At 36.7% G+C, this 22007-nt stretch overlaps 1 protein-coding gene and 1 long non-coding RNA gene across 37 annotated transcripts in view; both read right to left on the minus strand.

Annotated features, from left to right (window-relative positions):
* The window catches only part of TCF12 (transcription factor 12), a 395492-nt gene that overhangs the window by 286016 nt on the left and 87469 nt on the right, over window positions 1–22007 (minus strand). The gene's annotated exons all lie outside the window — the stretch shown is intronic.
* Window positions 8787–16110, minus strand: LOC145513523 (uncharacterized). Its single transcript, XR_014059461.1, has 2 exons — window positions 15628–16110; window positions 8787–13416 (listed from the first exon to the last, which is right to left on the minus strand). It is a non-coding gene; the product is annotated as an uncharacterized LOC145513523 (long non-coding RNA).

Here is a 22007-nt window from a genome sequence, read left to right on the forward strand (position 1 = left end):
CACTTACACATGACTACTAGAAAAACTATAGCTCAGACTATACAGAAGACGTCTCTGCTTTTTAATATGCTGTCTAGGTGTGTCATAGCTTTCCTTCCAAGGAGCAAGTATCTTTTACTTTGATCTTTACTGATATTCAAATAGAGATATGGGGCCCTCAAATGGACACTCCAGAGAGAACATTCATGATTTCTTTGTCAAGAATTGTGACATGTCTGAGATTCTGCCCGATTTATAAACTAACAAGGTAGACTGTCAAGATTTCATGGATGAAGGCAGAAAACATGAGGCTCCCAAGTCAGAGATGAACTACTTTATGAGACACATCCCAGCAAGCACCATGAGCAACAGCATATGTGCATTAGTCTCCCTTCCCCCCAATATCCCACGGCAGTGATGTGGATGAGCCCAAACGGGTGTCTACACACAGTGAGTCTAAAGGAGAGGAAGTCTGAGTTTAGGAAGCCCACATCTTTTACAGTATGCATTGAGTAAGTCTGATCTTAGCTCTGAAGAGAGATGTTATCTTTATTACACTGAACAGTAAACATACTTGCCCTTTGCTCCAGAGAGAGGCACTCTATTTTCCAAGGCTGTTTACCATACAGCATCCTTGAAAGTATAGTCTAAAACAAAGGCAGTCAGTACCTCTGCTTGCAAAACATGAGGAAATATAAGAGGCCCTTAGAAAATTACCTCCAACACTATGTATTTGTTGTCCTACACTGTCTTGGACTCTGGAAAATTTTTCCAAAGCATTCCACTCTATCAACCAAGATGATTAACCTGAAGAACAAAGGAAGGCTCAAATTTATTTATCTTAAGCATTGTGTAACTAAGAATAGATACTATAAACAGGACTCAAGCAGCAAGTGAGGCCAACCTATAGTACTGAACTCTATCAGGTCCTCAAGGGTCCTGGGGTAAATTAGGATCATAAACAGTCAAGATCAAGCTTAAGAAATTCAGATGGCTTTCTCTTTTACGTGTCTAAAATGACCTTTTCACTCAGACCATTAATCCAGGAACAGGATAACATACTAGCAACTACAGAGATTCTTCCTTGTAACCTGTCTGGCTCATAAGAAAATCTAAGGCAATTCTATCATCCATGACAACCCTAGCCAGGGACCTGAGGCTGAACTGAATACCTTCTAGAGATGATCTGGTATCCCTGATCACTTCAGCTAAAGTCAGGGACCCATTTCATAACACCTACCCTAACTCCATCCCAGCGATAACTGCCTACAGAGTCTGTGAAGTAATGAATTAGCTGTCCCTCCAAGAAGTTCCCCTAACTAATCAAGATTAGCCTAATATTGGAGAGAACTCTATAATCATTTGAAAATTATATAATGTTTCATTAAACACCTGATGGCCTCTTAACAACTCTCCCTATGATGCAAGTCACTATAAGGAGGCAAGTTAATGCCTGGCTTCCAGACAAGAAGTACAATGCCGGGAGCACTTGGGGTATCCCTGGAAAGAGTTGTTTACAACTGGTGAAGGTCCACAAGAGAGATCTAAATCAGTTAAGGGGCACAGGCTGACAGTACATCAAATGTGGTCTTTTAACAGGCTGGTATGCCTTAGAGTTCCCTGTTTAGTTTGAATAACTGAGTGTAGTCCTTAATTTTGGGATACTGCCTAAGAAAAGCACTGTTTGTTCAAACATTAGCCAGATGACATTCAGCCACTTCACGGAATGACTGAGCAATGGCTACTAGAATGGGGGCAGGGAAGGCACCAGGAGGTGCTGGCAGGTGTTTTGTGTGGGAGGTACAGGAGTCGGGCCCGCCCCTGCTGTTTCCTATAGAACTCTCAGGAAGGTAAAGAGGAAAGTATTAGTTGCTCAGTTGTATTTGACTCTTTGGAACTCCATGAACTGTAGCCACCAGGCTCCTCTGTCTATGGAATTCTCCAGCAAGAATACTGGAGTGGGTTGCCATTTCCTTCTCCAGGGGATCTTAACCCAGATATTGAACCCAGGTCTCCTGCATTACTGGCAAATTCTTTATTATCTGAGCTACCAGAGAAGCCCCATGGTTAAGAGGAACGGTGATCAAATCATGGTCAGAACCACCTAGAGATGAATGGCAGACTCAGCACGCGGTTAAATTTAAGATATTCGCAACAGTTTGGGAGAGCTGTACTGGAAGTTTCTGTGGGCACTTCTGAAAGATAAAGATCACTAATAACCCCACTCCAGCCCGGCTTACTTCCCATGGCCTAACATATTCCCCACCTAGGAGCCAGGAAAAAACTAGCCCTCCCATTTCAGTAGCTATAAATTCAGCTTTTATCTAGTAATTTCCTCCTCAGATCCAGACTCATCATCTGAAACAGTCAAATGCAAGACAAATAAGCATTTATTTAAAATTTTAAAATTCCAGAGAATAATTATATGTCCTCTCACTTTGACCCATATAAGCCATCATAGGGGGATTAATAATCCATTTATTTGACCAAATGGTCATTATCCTTATAATCTAGGGCACTAGAATCTGACAAAAGAATCTAGGTGGCTGAAGGAGAATTAAGTTTGAATCACCTAAGACTCACTTAGATAGGCTGCTACCTCGAGGGAATACCAACCAGGCTGTCCTCAGACTACTTTTAGGTTATTTTTTTAAAAAGACCCACTATACCCAGGAATTGTCAAGATGGGGCTGAGTAACTACCTACCCCGTTCATCCTGATCATTATCCAGAAAGCAGGCAAAAGATGATCCATTTCTGAGGATACCCCTATTCAGTGACAATACCACTTTCTAAGATGTATGAACCAGGAGGAAGTGAGAGACCATCAAAAATGTTTTGAGTTTTTTTTTTAACCATTCCAACAATCAACAATTCTGGATAATGCCATGGATGATTGGGAATATGGAAGATCCACTGGATACTTGGACTACCAGCCAACTGTTGAGTGACTCTGCAGATTAAAGGCAAACCATCGTCAAGACGCACATCGTCTGATAAGCCGAACATACAATAGAGTAGTTTCAAGGGCCACAATGGTGTGGTCAGACTTGGCTGATCAGACTGGTGTGACAATACTGTAACCTGAAACTGTGTCAGCAGCACTGAGGCACTACCAATGGCTTCAACAGGGAGTCAAAAGTGCAACGTCAACCTGTCAGAGGCAGGCAGGGACAGCAACACACATAACATAGCCTCCATCACCCTGAGGCAATAGGGTCAATTTCTGGAAGGAGCCACAGTCCAGAACACAGCAGTAGAGCAGCAGTCTGTGCATTAGAAACATAGTGTGCTTCACTTTGTGCCCAACACCAGCTCCCTGCCCATCATTTTTTAAGAGATGGTGGCAGGTTTCAAATTGCTAAGGCATTGAGATTCCACTGGATGCCATTTAAAAGAGTAATGTAACTATTTATTCCTAAATGCCAATATCAAACACCTGAATTATATCCTTTGCAATTATTAAACTTACAATTTAACTTGCAATTATTAAACTTACAATTTTAGATGTCAACTTCAAAACGTACAAAGAATTTCTTTGGATTAAAAGACAAATCTAAAGAACTTCTCTGTATCATGGTATCTTCTCTATACTATAGAAGAAACCATATAATTTCAGTACTTCGGGCTTAATTCTTGATAAAACACAGGACTTTAGAAATGCTTCATCTTGCTGAAAATGCCTAGCCATTGAGCCCATTTTCTTGCTGCAATATTCTATTATCAGCAAAGTCTATAACAGTGCCTGGTACATAGTAGGCACATAATATAATTTACTGAATAAACTACAATCAGAAGCCAATTTTTAAAAATTTTCTACGCCTTTCTACTACACTCCATCCTCATCCCACCCAAGGAAGAATAGATGCCTCAAGACAACCAGGGAGAAAATCATGTACATGGAAATGCAAAAGAGAAAAATACATTTTTTTATTTTTACTCATTTTACACAGTTTCACAAAGAAGCAAGTCTGAAACATATATAATGACCTCAAAGCATCTTTTAAAGTATTTATTCTTAGAAACTCTCAATAAATTCTTTAAGGCAGTTAATGTAAGTCAAGCCTCTTACCCTTGCTTAGAGAAGGAGAAAGAAAAGTGATATACTTATTTCAGAGGCACAAAGGAAATTACAAAGTAAACTAAGCAAAAAAAGAAACTACACCAGATTTAATAAAAATATTGCTGTGGAGAATAGTGCAATGTGTCACCTAATCTCTCTTAATGAAGGACTCACTGCCCCGGCTTTTGGAAGTACCTGTGCTATAAAGAGTAGCTCTGCCCAACACTGTGCTCCTTCCCAGGCATGCCACATCAATGATAGATCCATTCAAAACTAAAACCCTGGGAATCTTGGTCCAACTCAGGACAACTCGGAAAGGACACTCTAGCAACTAAATACACAACAGAGTTGGTCAAGGATGTCACTGGGCCATAATTTTAGCTCACCTTTTCCCTCTGTCCAATCCTGCTTCCTTTCTCTCCTATTCACAGATATTGATTCCAAGGGTACTCAATGAACATCCTGTAAACTGTAAACTAAATCTCAGGCATCCCATGGAATCCAACTTGCAACAATTCCCAAGAGCCACACCCAGAGATCCAAAGAACAAACTGAGTGTTATAATACCTATAATAGTTTCCGCTTAAACACTGTAACAGCTGGAGAAACAATACTGTCAAATGGAAAGGCCACCACTCTTTCTCTGAAACCAAGTATCTTCCTTTAAAAAAAAAAACATACACTGCAAGGTACAAACATGTTAGAGATTTTACAACTATTAGCCGTGTTTTCGAAGCAGGAACAATACTTCTTCCCTTCTAAATCCAAATGACAGTAGTTGAATACAAGAGGCAGGGATCAAGACCATCCCCAAGAAAAAGACACGTAAAAACGCAAAATGGTTGTCTGAGGAGGCCTTACAAATAGCTATGAAAAGAAGAGAAGCAAAAAGCAAAGGAGAAAAGGAAAGATATATCCATTTGAATGCAAAGTTCCAAAGAATAGCAAGGAGAGACAAGAAAGCCTTCCTCAGCAATCCTTGCAAAGAAATAGAAGAAAACAATAGAATGGGAAAGTCTAGAGATCTCTTTCAAGAAAATTAGAGATGCCAAGGGAATATTTCATGCAAAGATGGACACAATATAGCACAGAAATGGTATGGACTTAACAGAAGCAGAAGATATTAAGAAGAGGTGGCAAGAATACCCAGAAGAACTAAACAAAAAAGATTTTCACGACCCAGATAATCACAATGGTGTGATCACCAACCTAGAGCCAGACATTATGGAATGCGAAGTCAAGTGGGCCTTAGAAAGCATCACTATGAACAAAGCTAGTGGAGGTGATGGAATTTCAGTTGAGCTGTCTCAAATCCTCAAAGATGATGCTGTGAAAGTGCTGCACTGAATATGCCAGTAAATTTGGAAAACTCAGCAATGGCCACAGGACTGGAAAAGGTCAGCTTTCATTCCAATTCCAAAGAAAGGCAATGCCAAAGAATGCTCAAACTACCACACAATTGCATCGATCTCACACACTAGCAAAGTAATACTCAAAATTCTCCAAGCCAGGCTTCAACAGTATGTGAACAGTTAACTTCCCAATATTCAAGCTGGATTTAGAATAGGCAGAGGAACCAGAGATCAAATTGCCAACATCTGTTGGATCATCGAAAAAGCAAGAGAGTTCCAGAAAAACATCTATTTCTGCTTTATTGACTATGCCAAAGCCTTCGATTGTGTGGACCACAACAAACTCTGGAAAATTCTTGAAGAGATGGAAATACCAAACCACCTGACCTGCCTCTTGAGAAATCTGTATGCAGGTCAGGAAGCAACGATCAGAACTGGACATGGAACAACAGACCAGTTCCAAATAGGAAAAGGAGTACATCAAGGCTGTATATTGTCACTCTGCTTATTTAACTTATATGCAGAGTACATCATGAGAAATGCTGGGCTGGAGGAAGCACAAGCTGGAATTAAGACTTTGGGAGAAATATCAATAACCTCAGATAGGCAGATGACACCACCCTTCTGGCAAAAAGTGAAGAAGAACTAAAAGTGAAAGTGAAAGAAGAGAGTGAAAAAACCGGCTTAAAACTCAGCATTCAGAAAACTAAGATCATGGCATCCGGTCCCATCACTTCATGGCAAATAGATGGGGAAACAGTGACAGACTTTATATTGGTGGGCTCCAAAATCACTGCAGATGGTGACTGCAGCCGTGAAATTAAAAGACTCTTGCTCTTTGGAAGAAAAGTTATGACCAACCTAGACAGCATATTAAAAAGCAGAGACATTACTTTGCTAACAAAGGTCTGTCTAGTCAAAGCTATGGTTTTTCTAGTAGTCATGTATGGGTGTGAGAGTTGGAGTATAAAGAAAGCTGAGCACAGAAGAACTGATGCTTTTGAACTGTGGTGTTGGAGAAGACTCTTGAGAGTCCCTTGGACTGCAAGGAGATCCAACCAGTCCATCCTAAAGGAAATCAGTCCTGACTATTCATTGGAAGGGCTGATGCTGAAGCTGAAACTCGAATAATTTGGCCACCTGATGGGAAGAATTGAGTCATTGGAAAAGACCCTGATGCTGGGAAAGCTTGAAGGTGGGAGGAGAAGGGGACAACAGAGGATGAGATGGTTGGATGGCATCACCGACTCCATGGACATGAGTTTTAGTAAACTCCGGGAGTTGGTGATGGACAAGGAGGCCTGGCGTGCTGCGGTCCAATGGGTCACAGAGTCGGACACTACTGAGCGACTGAACTGAACTGAATATATAAATTTATCATATTAAACATCAGGTTATAATCATAATCTATGCGATTTTCATATTTTAATTCTAACCATAATACAAATTCCCAGTATAAGTAATCTATTTTCTCTAAGCAAATTAAAATTCAGAAAACTATTCCTCCTGCTTAAGGGGAAGGAAATACTCTCCTGAAATACAACAGCAGAATGCAAACATTTGGAAATAATTTAGATACCACAGGATCATTTCATATAATCTCCTATTAAGAAGCAAAGTTGAAACATGTTGTAATTTGTGTTAATTAATCACATGAAGAAAAATAGGAAAACACTTTCTATGTCCACTTTCACAGATGGCTTTGAAAACGCAATCAATTCTCTTAGAAGTACTTGAAATCATAAAATTCTTTAAAAATCTGATAGAAAGCTTTCATATTCTTTGTAAATATCTGAAATAAAAATTAATTTTTGCCAACACAAGAAATAAGGAAATAAGGGTGATGGGGAGGAAAACATTCTTCAGTAAAACACAGTTGTTTTTCTCTTTTCTTTAACATTTAATCATTTCCAAAATTTAAAATGACTACCAAGATGAACAAAAATTTTGTTAAAACATTTTATAGAACATCTATATTGATGGTATCAAGCTGAGTCCAACAGAAAGCCAGCACAAACTCAAAGGCCATCCTCCTTTACTTTAGGAAGGATTTTAAGCATTTTTCGATTCCTAAAATCTTTAAAAAGAACCAGCTTATGGCTCTACCTGCCTAGCTCTCAGATTCAAATCAATATGACAAAGTAAAACTGAAGACACAAAAACTGCCAGAAATTCTATTGTAGGGAATACAACATCGAGAATATCTGAGGACTTATTACCCAGAAGGACACTTGTTAACTATCTTCTAAAATTAAGAAAGTCTCCAAACATCTTCTAGAACTAGACTAACCACATCAGCCCTCTCTATACACCCCAGTCTCCAGGTGGTTGTCACTGTTTTTAGATAATCAGTAAATTTGACAATAAGTATTTTCCTTAAAAGAAGGAAAAAGATTTCCTTTATAAAAGAAATCAGCTTTGACCAGCTGAGTTAAAAACTCTTCTACAAATGAAAATGAACTGATTCTACTGTATCTCTCCTTCCTCCTGTTTGTCATGTCAGTGGTAAGGTGGACTTTTTTTTTTTTTTGCTTTTTACGAAGAATTTTTGTTTTTATGAAGAATTCACTGAAGAATTTTCACTTTTAAAAACTAAGTTATATATTTTGTATTTAAGCCTGAGAGTTTAGCAAGTAACCTGTCTCTCATTTCCCTACCTCTGCTTCCCCACAAGCAAATAAAATGAACATTACTAATGTTCTCTACATGGGTCCAAGTTTTAGATTTTGCACCTTTCCTGACCTTCACTTATTGTCAAAGAGTTTAAAAAAGTGGGGTGGGGGGGGGTAGGAAGAACAATAATGTAAAATCTATTGCATGCAAAAGGAAGGAAAATCATACATACAAAGGAAAGAGTCGTAACTTGCTAATACATTTATGCCAAATATACAAACCCACATCAGGTAAAGAAACCATTACCTCTAAACCCGAGTGCCAACTTACAAAGTTCCTATGATTTATTGCCAACAGGCTGCTACTGCTAAGTCACCTCAGTCGTGGCTGACTCTGTGCAGCCCCATAGATGGCAGCCCAGCAGGCTCCACGGTCCCTGGGATTCTCCAGGCAAGAACACTGGAGTGGGTTGCCATTTCCTTCTCCAATGCATGAAACTGAAAAGTGAAAGTGAAGTCGCTCAGTCGTGTCTGACTCTTAGCGACCCCATGGACTGCAGCCTACTAGGCTACTCCATCCATGGCATTTTCCAGGCAAGAGTACTGGAGTGGGGTGCCATTGCCTTCTCCTACTTATTAATATATCTACTTTCCAATATACATGTATAAGAAGCTCATTTCATCAAAAAATGCCCCAAATACCAAAACCAAAAATTGATTTTACACACGGGGTTCATTTTACTTTCAAATTGTATATGGAAAATTCTATGGAAGTGTTTACTTTCTTTTTTTTTTTTAGAAACTCAAAAACTTTTAATCAGAGAACAAACACTCAAACATGAGGGTAGGCGTTTCTACCCTGGTCCACAGAACACAGATCATTAGTTACATAGACACCACACACACACACACATAAATGGCTGCCAACTTTCCACAGGGCCTCTGACTTCTATCTTTGGTGTCAAAACTCTTTCTTGAATATACTTAGCAATTTGACTTCCCGCCCCTACCCCACCCCTTGGGTATATATCAGGCCTGTTGCTCAGATACAAAAGGCAGGGAGAAGTTGGACATTTTCAGCCATTTGAAAACCAGTACACTCCCCACTGGGGTGTGGTCAGCCAGTAAGTTCCCATTTTCAACAAACCAACCAGTGCAACTCAAGATGCAAGGTTTTAAATATCCCAGGGGCCCAGAGCATAGACTCCTGAACATTTTTTAGCACCAAAAATATGAAAGAATATTAAAAGTGCCAGAGTCCACTATCTCCATAAGATTGTTTGTGCTTCAGCAAACAGGTGACTGGATCACATAGCAGGTGGGACACAAAAGCTCAGAGCTGAGGGGATGCCATCAAAAGAGCTGGTCATGTGGTTCGCTGAAGTGAGACTCAGTTGTAGAACAGGCCTGGCCAAGGTGAGCAGTGAATGCAAGGGCTCCAACTCCAAGGAACTACCTGGCAACAAACAGGCGCTCCTCTATGAAATGAGGCCATTCATTTCCCTTTGATTCCAGAAGCTTCAAGGCAAGGGCAGGACTTTAAAGTATTAGTGTTCCCCAACTTGGAGCCTATAGTAAAGTGCCTGTGAGTGGCCAGGTTGGACAAACGATGGAGGAACATTCCAGAAGTCATTTCTGTGCATCACTACTTTTGCAATGAGCACATCTTCTGCATAGATCGTGTGAACCATGTGGAGACAATGATATCCACTGCAGCTTTCCTAACTGAATCCAGCTGTTCACAGCTTTAACTTTCATGATAAAGTTGGTCTCATCATTTAACCAACATTTGAAATGGGAGACTGTGGGAAGAGGTAGCATGTGGATGTGGGGGGGGATCCTTTTGAGTGACAGGTTTGGGAAGCTAGGAGTGGAAAGTTCTTGCTGTGAGATGTTAGATGTTACAGATTCTTCTTGGCTTTTTGTGGGTTAGTGAAGAAAGTACTAGGACAGATTTGAGATGAAGTGAAGGAAAAGGCTAGACTTTTTTTTTCTTTTCAATGAAGAACAAAGTGCTAAGTGTAAACAAAGTGTTTATACTTTCAAGTTGGGCTAAGTATATGAGCCAGGCAGGATGATAAGGACATCTCCCTTGGGAGCATGAACTTCATAGAGCACAGAATAAATCTGAGCTGAGAAATTCAGCGATGTCCCACATGAGCTCAATCTTTTGCTGTATAGCCCTAACATATTTATCCGTGTTTCTTCTGTTCTCTCTCTCTCTGCAAAGCAATCATGCTTAATTAATATGGGCTCCCCTGGTGGCTCAGTGGTAAAGAATCCACGTGCCATTGCAGAGAGCGGCAGGAGTCGCGTGTTCGATTCCTGATCTGGGAAGATCCCCTGGAGGGCATGGCAACCCACTCCAGTATTCTTGCCTGGCAAATCCCATGGACAGAGGAGCCTGGCAGGCTACAGTCCATGGAGTTGCAAAGAGTTGGACACAAGTTAGCAACTGAACAAGTCCTGAAATATTTATCAGTGTTTCTTCTGCTCTCTCTTCTCTCTACAAAGCAATCAACTTAATTAATACACTTATTAACACCCAACATGCAAAAAGAGATATTCAATAAATGCTTTGTAATAGTGATATCAAGAAAGGTGCTGCACAGTAAGAAATCTATCCTTCTCATCTCTGGTTATAAATCTACAGAATTCTCAATACCCAAAGATAATTGATGCTCAACAAAAAAAATCCATCTAATCAACCCATGTAAAAACAGGACCAAATTTTCACAGTAAACAAGTGAAAAAAGGCTTGAAGACTTAAATTCCAATTGAAAATTATTTTTTAAATAATTTATTTCATTTTATTTAACAAGACTCAGGTTATCATAAGCATGTGCTAATTCTGAGGAGAATGAACAAAAATGAGAGGGGGGAGGTCATAATTTAACTGACATTGTACAATAAACAACATCCTTTACTTCCCACTGACTCTCAAAATACTGACTAAACAAAGGTAATTTTTCCACAAAGGTTTCTCTTAAATCATTGATATCTAAACCACTCCCTAATGAAACAGCTATTGAGTCACTGTCTTGGCAACTCTCTCGCCTATAATTGTTGACTAACTTAATTCTGTCAGAAACTCACCTAAACATGTCTCTGCATATACCTGGAACTGTTCTCCAGTGATCCTTTCATGGACTTCATGAAATACTGCACTTTTTGCATTATCTATAATTTTTCTCTATGCTCAGTTTGTACAGCACTTTCAATAGAAAGTAACCAACAAAGATTCTGACTCAATGGACATGGCTAGACAGTCAAGCTGGGGAATATGTATGAATGGAAATAATTCTGTAGACGACTAATATCTTTGGCCACAAAAACTTCCACTTCTTTTTGCAATCTCTATCTGTGGAGATATAGGATTATGAAAACTTATACAACAAGTACTTCAACAAAACTGACAAATGAGGGATTTAAGACAACTAAAACAAGTAACCTTTCACTAATCAAGAATAAGTTGATTAGTAAAAATAGTGAATGTGACAACACATATACCATAAATAATATAATAGAACACAATACAATACATTCAAAATATTTTAAGAAGAGTATTATTTCGGTTACACCATTGTCTTCAATAATTCAAAAGATACATCTCAAATCTGTCAGTACCTTAGACTTATTTTTATGTCAGTTGGTTACCATTATATATAAAACCACACAATTTTAGAGCTCAAAAGGATGCTGGGGATGATCTAATACTGCCTTCTAATTTTACAAAGTAAACAACCTAGGTCTAGAAAGGTAAAGAGCCATGTAGAATATTACCAGTTAATGGTAGAGCAACAGATTATCATTCTTCCTCTTAGTGTATCATTCTTCCTGTTAGTACAAACTGGGGAATACTCAGTGTACTTGAGAAAACTCTCTTGAATAAATCCCTCAATTCACATTTTTACCGACTTTACTGTTCCCTTCAGAAGAGTAGAATATGCTGATGGGGACAATAACTCACATGTCAAATGGAAGGCATGACCTCAGTTTGCTAAGAATGCCTTCCTGCAAATAACTGTGGAGAAAAGCAGAAAATACTGACCTATACTTACCTTTCTGAATGGATTTTAATGTTGGAAGATCATAATAAAGTAACTTTATTTTGACCTATAAGTTTACTGTTTCTTGCAGAAAACTATTTAGTTATGTGCCAGATACTTAATTTTCTTAAAAAAAAGAAATTCAGATGTGATGCTTAACACAATTATATGATGTAAACACCTATACTTTGCAGAAAACAATGTATAGACTCTAAAAGAAAAGCTAGACTCTGAAAGAGATTTCATTAACCTCGTAATGACACAACCACTATGGAGCAATTATCAGAAGCATTTACCTAGAAAAAAATCTAATGAACATGACACTAAATATGCCTCATCCAACTTGGTAATTGCCAAAATCTCATTTTTGTTTCTTGTGGTTTTTTCCTTAAGGATTTTAAATAGCAATCTTAAATCAAGTACTGGCAAAACCATAATTTTTGACATAGAGTTATTTTTTAATTACAGTAAAAACCCTATCTGATCTCACTGCAAAATGCCAAACATCTAATATATCACTGATTCCCTTGGATTTATTGTGGAGACAGAATAATATAATTAAAATGACAAAAAGATTCATTCCAATTTGCAAAGTATTAACTAAGTGCATAGTACATGCACAGTACTGTGCTAAACACTGCAACCAATTAAAAAAGGGGTGAGCATTCCTAGTCATTTTAATCTCTAGTCTAATAAAGGTGACATCAGTATGAATATCATAGGTTTGATAAGAGGTCTAAAATAAGAGTATCAGTAAGAATCCAAGGAGAGAGGCATTTCACCTGTAAAATAAAAAGCTTACAGAATGACAGCTTCTTTAAAATACTCAAAGGGCTATTATATATAGAAGAGGAAATAAATTCATTTTGTTTTGCTGCAAGAGCAGAAATGAGATCTACGGGACAGAGTTGTACAGTCTTATCAAAGCCAGCACTTCCCCAAGTTTATTCCATACAGAATTAATCCCTCAAGCTACCTCTTAGAAAGCATTCCGTGTTCCTATAAATTTAGTAAACATATGCAGGATATATACATAGTACATGTAATATTAGAGTTCCTCTGGGAGATAAAAATGTACATGAATACTAAGAAGTCCTATACTAATAAAGTTTATTTAACTTTGCATAATTAAGTGTTCTTCAAATATTTCATCATGAGTTCTGCTGCTGCTGTGGGGCTTCCCTAGTGGCTCAGACGGTACAGAATCTTCCTGCAATGCAGGAGACCCAGGTTCGATTCCTGGGTCGGGAAGATCCCCTGGCGAAAGGAATGGCAACCCATTACAGTATTCTTGCCTGGAGAAATCCATGGACAGAGGATCCTGGCAGGCTTCAGTCCAGGGAATCACAGAGTCGGACACGACTGAGCGACTAACACTTTGCTGTTGCTGTACCTATTTTTGTTTCCCAAAATATTGAGAAGTGTCAACAGAATAATGCTTTTCTAAGGATATCCTACTGATAATAAATCTCAGAAAAGAAGGAATTTCCCAAAAAACAGTAGTGATAGTGATTTTATATTATTCAGCTGGTATCTATCTCCTAGGTACAAAAATAAGCATAAAACATTTTCAATAAACAGAAGAAAAAAAGTCTTCTAAATAACACATGGCATAGCTAATACTTTTAGGATTAAAATGAATTTCTAAATTTTGCTGAAAAGTTAAGAGAAGTGAGTATAAACTCACATTGTGAAACTTTAAAAATATGAACAAATGAGTCTGAGAAAAATAAATAAATGTTAAGTCTTATGTTTAGATTTCAGTTGGATTTTTAATTATCAATATTCTGAGGAGAGAATGGAAAAAACTATGTAATTGTTTATATAAAGTCGGAATTTTAGTTTATTATAAATTGAAGTGAGAGTCAATCCTTAAAGGAATTTCATCACCAATATCATAAACTGTTTTCCTCAAGAAAGGTGAATAGCCCATCAAGCCCATAAGAGTGAAGGCATACTGATGTATTACCACATGAGCAGCTGAGTTAATAAGCCTTTATCAAATGGAAACTCATGAAAAGTTCTATTCAAGTTTAAGTTTGCTTGTAAGACCAACCAAGTAAGGAGAGATGAGGACACTGAAAGCCTAACATTTAGCTCCTTCCTCTCTCTGCATAGGTACCCAAGGATCATTAGATTCTGTTGATTCTCATTATTCATGGATTCTATATCTGCAGATTTGCCTACTTACTTATTTGTATTTTGGCTGGTCTTTCCAGTCATTCATGGACATGTGCAAAGAAGCAAAAACTGGGAATACCCAACATGCACATTCCCAACTGAGGCCAAACAAGGCCTTCTTGTTTCAGGTCTCATACTATAAACAAGTATCCTTCTTGCAGACAATTTAAGTGCAATGTTTATTAGATTTTTGTCTGTTTTTATTGGTGATTTCACTGGTGAAAATGGCTCTCAAGCCATCAAGTGCTGTCTATAGTGTTTCAAAGCACAAGAAATTTGTGATGTGCTTAATGGAGAAAATATGTGTGTTAGACATGCCTACTTTCAGGCATGAGACAGCGTCATTGACCAAGAGTTCAATGTTAATGAATCAACAGAATATACTAAATAAGGAGTCTTTAAGCACAAGCATACATAAAACAAAGTTATACATGATCAGTTAATAAATATGACAAGAGGTTTGCAGGAACCTAATCCTGTACTTCTTCTAGGAACAATGGTTCAGTATTTGTTAATTCAGTATGCATGATGACTTCATAGAACATAACTACCTTGAATGAGAATGATCATAGTTATCCATTATCCTACAACACACTACCTTCAGGTTACATCAACCCATAAAGTTGGGGTTTGCTGAAGTTTTCAGAAATGAATGAATATTGGTTAAATTTCTCACATAAGAGCCCTCATGAAATAATCATGTTCCTCTTGTAGAAGAATGGATATTTCTAAGTTTGCTGTTAACTAAGTAGTGGTATACTCTGGGAAAAGTACATTACTTTTAAATGGTGAATTCTCAGCTCACCAATTCAATTCATTGTCTTCAAAACTGATCCCCTTTCTCGGATGCAGAGTCCATGCTCTCTTGATTTCCCAGATGTGAACATGATAAAAGATTAATTTGAATCAATCACTATCCACAGAGTGCTAAGTATTATGTATAAGTAGTACAGCATGAGAAGATCCACAGACCATGCTTGCTTTACTTTATCTGTTCAAACTTGAAGCTTTTAGAGAGACTTACTGAATGGAAAGTGCGTTTCCCTTTAGACTGACAGCTTGTCAGTCAAAAGAAAAGCTTTTAGGAACTTAAATCAGTTAGTTTTCTTTTCAGATGGGGATATATCTGTGTAGGACTTCGGAAATGACACGCTTGACTGGCAATTGTCTTCTGCTAGTCAAGATGACAGAGCCAATTAACTGAAGCCAATTAATTACTGGTAGGTGTCTTCACGTAAAGTAATACTGGGTTTATAAATACAAAATATATAGATGTTAGGTGGATTATTGGAGAAGGAAATGGCAGCCCACTCCAGTACTCTTGCCTGGAGAATTCCATGGACAGAGGAGCCTGGCGAGCTAGGGTCCATAAGCTTGCAAAGAGCTGGACACAACTGAGCGGCTAACACTTTCACTTTTCAGGTAGACTATATTTTTGTTTTAACAGACTTGACAAGTTAAGTAATCTAAAACTTAATTGTGATCGAATATGGCTTTAAGGGTGATCACCTAGAGAGGAAAAAGAGATGACATATTTGGTTCTATGTGCTCAGTTTTCTGGAGAGTGAAAAGTGGAAGAAGTACTGCTTTTCCCATGGGTCATGAGGAACACCCACCCCACCCATCTCCCGAACAGTACCATGACCACCATGTCTTTGCCTACAGAGTTAGCTCTGTTTTCTCTTCTGGAGAAAGACTGTCACCTTGAAAGGTGACATCTTGAAAGATGAAACCTCAAGAATGTCACCTTGAACTCCAGGACTGACTTCTGAATGCAGACAAAGAAAATACTGTACACAAGAAATGGAGAAGGAGACCTTACTTTTCAAACTCAAAATAACCACATTCCAAATTCAAGACTCACTAGTCCCTCTCTTTTATACTCTCCTTCAGTCCAGATGGTAACACTAGAGATGTTATAAAACTTTCTATACCTGTACCCACTCTTTTACTCTTGTGACTCTCAAAGGACAATAGCATTCCTTCCCTTCTATCTTTCCCCTTGAAACCTTATAAGACAGACAACTCTCAGAACAAACTATGTGAACAGTTCAAATTAAGAACCAGTCATTAAATAGTATGCGCCTCCTGATGTTATATATAACATCAATTACAAAGTTTTACTGTCAAAAGATGTTTCATGAATGTTTCAGGAAAGATGGGAGATAGTGGAACAGATTAAATGACGCATCAAGGAAAATCAGACAAGTCCAGAATGTGAGCCATTCTACTAGAAAGCCATCCCACTAGAAAGGTGTTTTCTTTAAAAGGTCAATTGTAAGGAAAACTGTTTTAAATCTTTTAGGACAATTTAAGAAATGTAAATAGGAGCAGCATTAGAGTAATTGCTATTCATTTTCTTTGTCATGAAAATTATGATGCAACTATACAGGAGCAGGACCTTTTTCATGAAATGCTTACTGAAGAATTGCAGGCTCATGTTCAAAACTGACATGAAACCTATCAAAACCAATAAAACTTGTGGGATTTCTGGACATTGAAATATGAATTACTGCACCAGAATTTCAGGAAAAAAAGTAAAACTTAAGACTAGAAAAAATATGGCTACAGTCACATATTAAATATGTATCTGCAAAATAAAGCACTAAGGTAGAAATGCAGTGGTAAAAGACAAAAAAGAAGAAACAGAAGTCAAGCCCTGGTCATGGCAAATGTAACAGTAGGGATAATAATCAGGCTTAATGTGCAGAATTAGACATCATTAATAAAAGATATAGATAACAAAAACAAAAGACTCTGAAAAGTGGTACTGGAAAAGCATCAGGTTCATCAGTCTTTGTCTTTTCAAAGAGACAGCTTTTGGTTTTCTTGGTTTTTCTCTATTGACTTCCTATTTTCAAATTCACAGATTTATTTCTGCTATAATTTTTATTATTTCTTTTCTTCTACTTACTTTGAATTTAATCTGCTTTTCTTTTTCTAGTTTCCTGAGGTAGAAGCTTCCACTACTGATTGTAGATACTTCTTCTAATATATGCTTTCAATGCTATAAATTTCTATCTGAGGACTATTTTCACTGAATCCCACAAATTTTTATAAATTGTTTTCTCTTTCATTAAGCTCAAAATAATTGAAAATTTCTCTTGAGATTTCTTATTTGATTCATATATTATTTAGACATGTATTATTATTCTTTACTAAAAAAATAAAGACCCAAGAAGTAAGATAGCTTATAAAGGTCAACATGAACATTGGTCATAGATTTTATAAACATATGTTTTTTCTTTCAAATTTTACTACACAGGTGAATAAACACTCTAAATTAAAAACAAAAATTAGGAAGTTTAGTAAAACATTATGAAATGAAACACTGTCAAATATGTATTTTAAAATAATAACTTGTAACTGACTTTACTATGTAGAAAACAGTATCCTTAAAACCAGCACTTTATCTTCAGTCAGAAACAAATTCCTGAATTTTGGTGCAATTCTGGTCCATATCACCATGTTCCCTGCCAATTTTCCCTAACTTCTATTTTTAATTCTTTTTAAAATTATATTTGGTAAATTATTATATAGTAAAATTAATTATTTGATATTGATCTATATGAGTTATATTGAAACACAAAGACCCCAAATAGCCAAAGCCATCTGGAGACAGAAAAACGGAGCTGGAGGAATCAGACTTCTTGACTTCAGATGTATGCTACAAAGCTACAGTCATCAAAGTATTACAGTACAGGCACAAAAACAGAAATATAAATCAATGTCACAGGATGGAAAGCCAGAAATAAACCCACACACCTATGATCAATTACTCTATGACAAAGGTGGCAAGAATATACACAGATAAAAGACAATCTCTTCAATAAGTGGTGCTGGGAACACTGGAGAGCTACACATAAAAGAATGAAATTAGAGCATTTTTTAACACCATACACAGAAACAAACTCAAAATGGATTAAAGACTTAAAGGTAAGACTGGATATTATAAAACTCTGAGAGGAAAACACAGGTAGGACACTCTCTCACATAAACTGGAGCAATATTTTTTTGGATCCATCTTCTAGAGTAATGGAAATAAAAATACAAATGAGACCTAATTAAACTTAAAACCTTTTGTACATCAAAGGAAACCATAAACAAGACAAAAGGGCAGCCTACAGAACGTGAGAAAATATTTACAAACAATGCAACCAACAAGGGATTAATCTCCAAAATATATAAACAACTCATACAGCTCAATACAAAATAAAACAAACAACCCAATCAAAAAATGGGCAGAAGATCTGAATAGATATTTCTCCAAAGACGACATACAGATGGCCAAAAGGCACATGAAAAGATGTTCAATGTTGCTAACTATTAGTGATTTAGTTACACACACACTTTGCTGTACACCTGAAATGAACACACTGTAAGATCAGCCATACTTCAATTAAAAAACTGTTTTGATAAAATCTAATTTTTAAAAATTTAAATACAATAAATCACTTTTTGATTTGCTTTACACCACTTCATTTTACAAAAGACCTATTTTATTAGTACATGTTTTCACTAACCAAGAAAAAAAAAAAAAACAACTCCGAAGAGTATTTTAGCTTTTATTTAAAAAAAGGTAATTGCTTCTATGATTTAGACCATTTCTCCTTACAAAAGGTTTCACAACACAGTCTACTTTTGCATAAGAAGGAAACCCGTAATGTCATTTCTTCTGTAAGTATTGGCAAGGGCTCACCAGAAAAACCATCTGGGTCTAGATATTTCTTTTTGTAAAGTTTTAAAAGATGAATTAAATTTCTTTAACAGTTTTAAGACCAGTTACAATAATCTTTTTCTTCTTGGGTGAGTTTATGTACTCTGCTAAGGAATTAATCTATTTCAAAGAATTGGTCCACTTGACCTAATTTGACAAATTTATGTCCACATAGTTGTTCTTAGTATTTCTACTATCCCTTGGATTCTTGTGGGGTCTGTATTGATATTCTTTCATTTGACACTGGTTCTATATGTCTTCTCTTTTCTTTTTGTCAATTTTGCTAGAAACTACCAATTTTGTTATCAATTTTTGGTTTTATTGACTTTTGCTGTCTTCCTGCTTTGAATTTCATTCATTTCTCCTCTTATTTGGGATTTATTTTGTTCTCTTCTGTCTAGTTTTTGAGATAGAAACGTATAGATTTGTGCGCTTTCTTTTTTTTCCTAATGAAAGCACTAAATACAGTAAGTTTTCTCGTAAACACAGCCTGTACAGCATATATTTTAACATGATATACATTTTCAGTTTTGTTCAGTTCAAAGTATTTTTTAATTTCCTCTGAGGCTCCTTCTTTTATCCAATAGATCATTCAGAAGTCTGCTATTTAATTATCTTGGAGCTTGGAGATTTTCCTTTTATCTCTGTTATTAATTTTCAGTTCATTTCCACCACAGTCTGAGAACATACTTTGCGTTCAATTCTCTTAAATTTAAGATTTTTATTATGACCAAGGTACATTTTACCTTGATAATATCCACATGTACTTGACAAGAGTGTACACTCTGTTGTTGTTGGGGTAAGTATTCTTGTAATATCAATCAGATCTAGTTGGTGGATAGTGCTGTTTAGTCACTCTGTACCCTTATGATGTCTGTCTGCTACTTTGATCTATTCCTAAGAAAGTCATGTTCAAGTCTTCAACTGTAATTGTTAAGCTCTCTATTTCTCCTTTAAGTTCTGTCAGATTTTGCTTCATGTATTTTTAAGTTCTGTTGTTAGGTATGCACACATTTAAGATTGGTAAATTAATCTTTTTGTCAAAGTATAGCCCATTCTTTATCCTAGGTTGTTTCAAAGTTTATTTTAATTGCTTAATATAACCACTAGTTTTCTTTGGATTGGTGTTTGTATGATATATCTTTTCCTATCATTTTACTTTTAACTTACCTATATTATTTTATTCAAAGTAAGTTTCTAAAGCAAATAATGGGGTCATTTTTTTAATGGACTCTAATGATCTCTTTTAATTGATAAGTTTAAAGCATTTAAAATTTTAAAGTAATTACTGACTGGTGAAAATTTACATCTACCATTTCACTGTTTGTTTACTGCTAGTTCCCATTTGTATTTAGCATTTTTTAAGTTTCACTTTAATTTATCCATTGTGATTCTAAATCATATTTTGTAAATAGTGGTTGCAGAGACAACAACATACATACTAATATTGAACCTTTCAGAATCTACTTAGAATCCATATTTTACCACTTAATAGATGTATTACACTATATTCATTAAAAACACATCAATGTTGTCATTCTTGTTAACTATCAAATATATTTTAAAGAACTCAATCTATGATATTTACAGAGATATTTACCATTCCTGTTGATCTTCTTTTATTTCTGATGGCCAAGTTTCCTTCTGGTATCATTTTCCCTCTGTCTTAAGGACATTCTTTAGCAAATTGTATATCTGGACTTCTGGCAATGAATACTCTCAGTTTTCCTTCATCTGAATATGCCTTTATGTCACTCTCATCCTTAAAAAGTATTTTTGCTGGTTATGGACAGTTCTTTTCTTTAAGCACTTAAAGAAATTTTGCCTCTTTCTTCTTGCTTCCATGGTTTCTGATGAGAATTCCTTAATCACTGTTCTCCCAGAGGTAATATGTCATTTTTCTCTGGTTGCTTTCAAGATTTTTTTCCTGTTTTTTCTTTCTTTTCTTTCTTTTTTTTATTTTTTCCTGTTTTTTCTTTTTTCCCCCCAAAGCTCTGTTGAATTTTTAAAATTTCTTCCCCCACCCGCTATTGAGTCACCCAGTGGGTTTTTCCCACTTACTGCAGTTTTTATTTCTAACAATGCCTCATCCTTTTTATATATTCTCTTTCTCTGCAGAGACTTTCTGCTTTATTTGAACAGCATCCACAAGAGCTCACTGGAACATTTGCAAAATAGTTTAAATAAAGTCTCTGTCATATAATTTCAACATCTATATCATGATGGTATATGTTGATCACCTCTTCACATGTCAACTGAAGTTTTCCTGGTTCTTCATATGTTAGATAATTTTGGATTGTAATCTGGACATTTTAAACACATTATATAATTGTGGTTCTTGTTTAAATTCAGTGGTTAATGTTAATATTTTTGTTTTAATAGATGATTAGGTTCAGAATGCAAGTTTTAGCATGGCTTCTATGGGTATGGTTCCATTATCAGTTCAATTTTCAAAGCCTTTGCAGTGCTATTTGAATCTCTGCCGCTCTGTATTATTCAATAATAGTCTAGGACTGGGGCAGTAGTCTGTTACTTCCATGTATATACAGCTGGGGGGCAAGCCCATTAATCCATAAAAAACTTAATGGTATTGTTTTCCCAAATTTCTCCCTCTACATAATCTCAGTACTTTCAAATTCCACTAGGCATCCCTTTCCATTTCTTCAGTCAGAACCTGGGGCTTCACGTAATCTGCTTGCTCACAGAGTTCTGTTATTATACTTGCTCTGGGGACCAATCAGCAGGACAGAAAAAGCAGAGTGGTGGTGGCAGGCCACCACCACTAACAAACTGGAGATTTGTTGGTTCGAGAGGAAGATTCTCAGCCCTCAATGTCGTGGTTGCAGGCTATTGCCATCACTGCAGGGTTACTTAGGACTTCAAAATGAGAACAGAGAAAAAGGGGGAAATGTATCCGCATTCACACCTTCTTTCCCACACCTTGAGCCAGAACTAGGGGGCTCTTTTTTGGAGCTCTCTGTCCATACCTAAGTGGTCACTTGCAGCCTGCAGATTGTGTTCAATTCAGCTTCAGGAATACCAGAGGGAAAAACAA

Source organism: Giraffa tippelskirchi, chromosome 7 (genome assembly GCF_054371585.1).
Source record: "Giraffa tippelskirchi isolate mGirTip1 chromosome 7, T2T-mGirTip1v1.2.pri, whole genome shotgun sequence".
In the NCBI taxonomy this organism is placed as follows: Eukaryota; Metazoa; Chordata; class Mammalia; order Artiodactyla; family Giraffidae; genus Giraffa; species Giraffa tippelskirchi.